Source organism: Colletotrichum graminicola (genome assembly GCF_000149035.1).
Source record: "Colletotrichum graminicola M1.001 genomic scaffold supercont1.99, whole genome shotgun sequence".
Lineage (NCBI taxonomy): Eukaryota > Fungi > Ascomycota > Sordariomycetes > Glomerellales > Glomerellaceae > Colletotrichum > Colletotrichum graminicola.
Window position 1 is genome coordinate 51,691 of NW_007361103.1, and position 6,955 is coordinate 58,645.

The following is a 6,955-nucleotide window of genomic DNA, read 5'->3' on the forward strand; positions in this document are numbered from 1 at the left end:
TTCTACCTTTAGCACTAAAGTTAAGTAATAATAATATTAAGAGCTATTTTTTTAAATAGTAATAGTTCCTTATATTAACTTATTAATATTATATAAGATATACTTAGTAACTAAGAGTTACGCTTTAAGTAAGCTTATACTAAAGATAAAGTCCTTAGAAGCTAGAAGTATATAAGGACTTACCTTAAGCTTCTTAGTAAACTTTAGATACTACTTTTCTTAAAGTGCTTAGTATTAATTAGAAAGTAATACTAGTTAGCTAAAAAGGTAATAGCTTTTAGTAAAAGACTATTTTTAGTCTTTATTAAAGAATATAGTTTAGACTATATAGTTTTAACTAAGCTTAGTATTTTATACTACTATAAGATTTTTACTTAGATACTAAATTTAGTAATTTTTAGTAACTAAGAGGTATACCCCTAATAGCGTCTTTAAGAGATATCTTTTTTTAATTTATACTACTAGATCTTTAATCTAAGGATTATAGTATCTCTTTATAGCAGACTAAAGAATATAGTATAACCTATCTTATTATAACTAGCCTTACCTTAAGAGAGCTAGTTAGCTACCTAAGCCTACCCTTAAAGTTATAGCTAAGGTATAAGTAGTAAGAAGTAAGGCTGCCTACTAGGAAATAAGAAGAGGTTAACGCTATCTAGGTCTATATATAAGGTAAGTTAACTAAGTTAAAGCTAGAGTTTACCCTCTATTTAGTAATAAATAAGAAGCTAGTCTAATACTTTTAGTAAAAAAAGATAATAAGAAGTTATATAAGTAGATAGCTACTTTAGCCTAGTAGTTAAAGGACATAAAGTTAGTAAGAAATAGTTAGTAGTAATAATAAATCCTTATAACTATATTATAAAAAAGTAGCTAGGTAATATATCTTTTAATTTATAGCCTTATTTAAGATTTATAAAAAAAGGTAATAAGTAATATATCTTTATAAAACTTAAATAAAAAAAGGTTTACTATTTATAGCTATAAGAAAAAGGCTTAGTAAGAGGGTTACTCTTTATAGCTATAAGAAAAAGGCTTAGTAAGAGGGTTACCTTTTATAGCTATAGGAAATAGGCTTAATAAGAGGCTTCTTTTTATAGCTATAAAGATTACCTCCTTTAGAGCCTGTTTTCTATAGCTATAAAAAGGACCCCTACGTTAGGCCTATCTCCTATATCTATTTAGGCTAATTAGATAATAGTGTACTAGGAATAGTAGAAGTGTTAGTAGGTTTAAGTTTACTGTCTTTATAGAGATATACTGTTTTCTTAGCCTAATAAGATAGATAAATAACAGAGCGTATATAAAGTTAGAGCGTATATATTAATATATAGTGCGTACCTATTTATTCCCTTATATAATATATATAAAATATATACTTACTCTCTACTCTTTACTATATTATATATAATTACCTTTAGCTTAGTAATTAATAATTTATAATAATACTATTAGTTAGTAACTATATAAATTTCGATATCTTTTTACTTATAAACTATCTATATATAAAAATATTAAGTTAGTCTTTTTCTTTTTTAATCTTAATTACTAGTTAGTAAAGCTTTTATAACTAGTGTTAATAATTAATTAAGAAGAAAGTTAGTTAGTATATATATATTTATTTTATTACTTTCTTTATAAATAACTTAATGATTAAGACTTTTAACTTTATAAGGCTAAGGCCTAAATACCTTATTAGTTAATAGTTAATAAGGTCTATTTCTAAGTAAGTATTTATAACTACTTAGATAATCTTCTAGGTATCTTCTAATAAGATAATTACTATACTTATAGTAGTAGTTCTTATAAGCAACGTACCCATATAGTAAGTTACTACTTATAGTAAGTCGCTGCCTTTTTAATCTTTTTACCTTTTTAACCTTTAGACTTACTTTCCTTTACGTAAAAATATGTAATCCTCCTTAAATAAAAGCCGTATTATCCTTACTATCTAGGTAGTTAAATAAGATCTAAAGGTATCTATACAAAAGGTAGCCTATACCTTTAAGGTCCCCTAAGTAACACTATATAAACTAACGCACTAGACACGTTATATAAGCTAAAAGATAACTATATAATCAATAAAGATAACTATATCTAAAGAGGAGGTAATCCTTTAGAGTGTTATTAACCTAATTAATTAAGGGTTTTCTTCATAATAAGATAATATATAAGATATAGCTAACTAACTTTAAAATGTATATAACGTAACGTGTGTCAGACCCTAATAGGTAGAGAACTTTATATAATAGTAACTATAATTAAAAATATGATTTTAATATTACATTCACTACTAAAGGGCCTTAGCTAAGGATCTTATAATTATATAAGGCTACTTTATACTAATATAAAATATAATTATAAAGTATAAGATAGGATTATAATATCTATAATTTTAAGAAGACTAGATTTCTAATAGGAATACTATTATATATAAAGATTATTATATCCTCTAACTATAAGAGAAGGCTTTATATAAACTAGCCTAGTAATTAAGAATAGGTTTCTATTATTTAAAGTATATATATAGATAGCTTGGTAATACCTTTATATATTATTATACAAAGTAAATATTACCTCCTCTCTTAGTACTAAAATAGCTACTTTCTAGCTAAATAGTATATCTACTTAAGTAAAAATAAATAAATAGTAGATAAGATTACCTTAAATTAGTTAAACTATTCTAACTAATATATAAAGTCTTATATAAAAGTTACTTATTAACTTTTAATCCTTAATAGCTATAATAGCTATAAATTAACTAAATTTAATTATTTCTATATAAAATAAAGAATTATTATTTTATATAGACCTCCCTATTTATTATATAGGCTTTAGCCTCTTAATATAACTTATTTTAGGTTATTAAAGCTTTTATATACTAAGGATATTAAAAAGATAATATAGATATAGATTCTATATATTATAAAAGATAATTTCTTTCCTAACTTTAATATAGTGTTTTTTACTTTTATAAAAATAAGAAATATATAAGCTAGTTTTAGATAAGCTAGCCTTATACCTTTTAACCCTAAAGTAGTTATTATTTTATTAGACTTTAAGCTAAACATACTAATACCTTTTAACTTATATCTAACTAGCTTAGGCTTATAGAACCTAAAAATACTCGCTATAGCACTAGAGGGTATATAAAGTGCTAGTTTACTTAAGAAAAAGATCTAGAGATATTAAAGAAGCTTACTAATACTATTATATAAGGTTATTAACCTCTTAGCTAAAGGTATTAGTAAGTTAGTATATAGGCTTACTTTTATTAAGGCTAACAATATTAGACTTTATATAGAGATAGATATACTAAGTAAGTAGTGTTATAAAACAAGAGGTTAAGTGCCTATAGTTAGGAGTTAAGTATATAGTAGGGATATACCTATAGTATATATAATATAGTATATATACTATAGATATATATACCTTTAGTAAGAGCCCCTTTATAGAGAAAAAGGTTAACTAAGAATATTACTACCTATTTATTACTTATTTTATTTTATATTATTTATTTAGCTTTTTATTATTATTTATCTTACTCTACTACTTTACTATTACGCTTTACCTTTACACTACGTTACTTTACCTTACTACTACAGCCTAGCTTTATCCTATTAGATCTATTATAGCTACTAGAAAAGCTATATTAGGTAGTAGTATAACTATCTTAATCTATACTATGTTATTATTCTTATTACTTTTATTATTTTTACTACTATTATTTAAACCTTCCTTTTACTACTATATAGTAAAAAAATATATACACCTTAATAAAGGTAATAGGCTTAAAAACATAGTATACTAAAACTCTTTTAACCTAGTTAGATCTCTAAACTTAGGTATCTCTATATATAGCTTAAGTAAAACCTATTCTATAAGATTACCTAGTAGCTACCTTAAAGTCTTTATAATAATATATAATCCCTTATAACTATAAATTTCTTTACCTAGTAACTATTCTAAAGTCTTTATAATAATATATAATCCCTTATAACTATAAATCTTTATTAGGATATACTATACTACTTTAGTAATAATAAGTAATAAGGCTTTTAGTTAGACGCTAGCTAAGCTAATAACCTTTACTAGGTTAAAAGCACCCTCTATATAGTAAAAAGAATTATAAAAGATATAAAAACTAACTAGCTGCTCCTAGTAAGACTATATAGTAAGGTAGAGGATATCTAACTATCTTATAGTAACTTATAAAGCTTTTAGTTATTTAAAACCCTAGTTACACTAAAAAAAAACCTAACTAAGTAGAAACCTTTTACCCCTTAAAAAAAGCCTTCTTAATAACTACTCTTAAGTAAAGATATTATAATAAGTAACACACCTAAATAAGAAAGAAGTATTCCTCTAGACCTATTATCTTTTAAGTAGATAAAAGCTACTATAATAATATAGTCTAAGTTAAAAAGTAAAAAATAATAAATTATAGGCCTATAAGGCTATAATACTATCTTACTAGTAGGCTTACCTAGACTATATTTACTTACTATACTAAGCTAATTTCTAGATAGTATAGGCTATAACGCCTAGGGTTAATAAAAGTAAGATATATACCTACCTTTAGGGTAGACGTAATATTTACTACCTCTAGCCTAAGGTTATGCAAGAGATATAATTCCCCTAAGTTAGTACCTTAGTAAAAAGGCTAGTGCTATAATTATAGCTACCTTATTAGTAAAATTAAAGTTAATAGTAAGATAATTATAAGAACACTAGGACCTAATAAGTATAGCCTAGCTATAAAATAACCTTAAATAGTAAAAGTAGTAAAAAAGCCTATATTTAACTATAGCTATACTATCTTTATTAATATTAAATATTAAAGAACTTATAGTAGCTTTTTTTTATACTATAACTACTTAAATATAGGTAGTAGTAGTACTAGTACTACTATAGCTATCTTAGGTTACTTCTTAGCTTAAATATAGGCACTACTTACTATAGGAATCTTCTAGCCTAATACTAACACTAAGAGGTACTTACTAGACCTTATTTTTTATAACTACCTTATAATATACTACTATAGTATAAAGCTTTAGATCTAGGTAGTTAAAGTAACTTATATAAACCTCTTACCTATATAGCGTTTTTATTAGATAATTAACTAGCACCTCTATAGATAAGTATTAAACTAATAGAAATTTTAACTAACTAATATAAAGTAAAATATTTTTAAGTAAGAAAGTTAGCTATTAATCTTAAGGTAATTTAGGTACTACTTTAGACTAACTCCTATTAAAGTAAAAAAGTAGTTTTAAGAAAACTATATTACTACTAATTAGATTAATAGGTAGTATAATATTTACACTTTTACTTAATCCTACTTTAAGTATACTAAGGCGTAAGAGAACTAGACCTAACGCTAATAGCTAATAAGGTTTTATAATACCCTTACCTTATAGCTATAGTAATTTCTTTATAAGCCTAAGGACTATAACTTCTTAAATAAGTATATTACCTTTATTAAAAGAAAACACTAGGCTCTTTAAGATACTACCTTACTATTATAAACTACCTCTATATATACTAATAATATAGCTAATTAAAGTAGTATAGATAATAATATAGCGTTATAGGGGAATATAGTAAAGTAACTAGAGGACTATTACCCCTAGAATAAGGACCCCCTAAAGGCTAATAGGGAGGGCATAGCCCTATAGGGATCTAATAATAAGAATACCTAGTAAAGGTAAAGAAACTACTAGTTTAAAGAGAAGTTTTAAGAAAACTATAAAAAGTACTAACTATATAGTAACTAATAGTAAGAGTATTACTAAACTAACTTAGAACGTAAAGCCTAAGACTAGTAACCTTAGTAAGGTCCCTAACAAAAAGGAAAATAATAATAGTAAGCGTAATATATATAAAAAGCTAAAGGTAGAGATAAAGTGTAGTTTATCTAAAAACATAATAAAGATATAAATATTAAAATTAATTTGTTTATTAATAGAGATTATATACTTAAAACTACTAAGAAGTTTTTACTAGCTATAACTAATACTATAAACTTTATTATATAACTACTAGCTAAGGTTACTATAGCCTTAGTAGACCCTAAAGAAGTCCTTAAAGCCTATAAAAAGGTTACCTTATAATAGAATAAGATTAAGAAGTACTTTATAAAAGTAGCTAAAAGTAATAATAGTATAGAACTATTACTAACACTAAGTAAGGCTAAAGCCCCTATAACGCTAGGACCCTCTAAAGATATACTATAAGATAGTAATACTATAAACTTTACTTTTTAGTTAAAAAAGGTAATTAAAGCTATTATAAAACCTAATAAAGTAAGAAACTAGTATAAGCGTACCTACCTATAGGTAAAGATCTAAGTAAATAAGAGCTTTAAAAAAAACCTAGTATACCTAGATATAGGTATATTAGTTATTTTAGTAGATTATAAATAGGTAATAAGATTTACTAAGAACCTATACTTCTTTATAATAGAACTATAAAAAGTAAGAGTAGTTAAATTATTATTTATACTTATAGAAAATATTACTTTTAATATATACTTTAATAAAGTAGTAAAAGGCACTAAAATAGAGGTCTATATAATAATTACTACTAAAGTAGTTAAGAAACTTCTAGCCTAACTATTACTAAGGACACTGTTTTATAATAACTATAAAGTAGTTATTAACTTTAATAAGAAATAGGTAAAACTTTACTCTACTTATAATATAATAATCCTAGTAATAGTAAAAAGCTACTTCTTAGTAATATAAAAGGTACTATAATTTACTATAATAATCTAGCTAAAGTTAATATACTATCTCTTAGTTAACTTTATTAACTTTTTAGATAAATATAATAATAATAAGAGACTATATAAATACTATATATTCTTAATAAACGCCTATATCTTAGATATAATACTAAATTTATTATTTACTAAGGTAGTCTTAGTATATAATAATATAGATACCCTTATTAT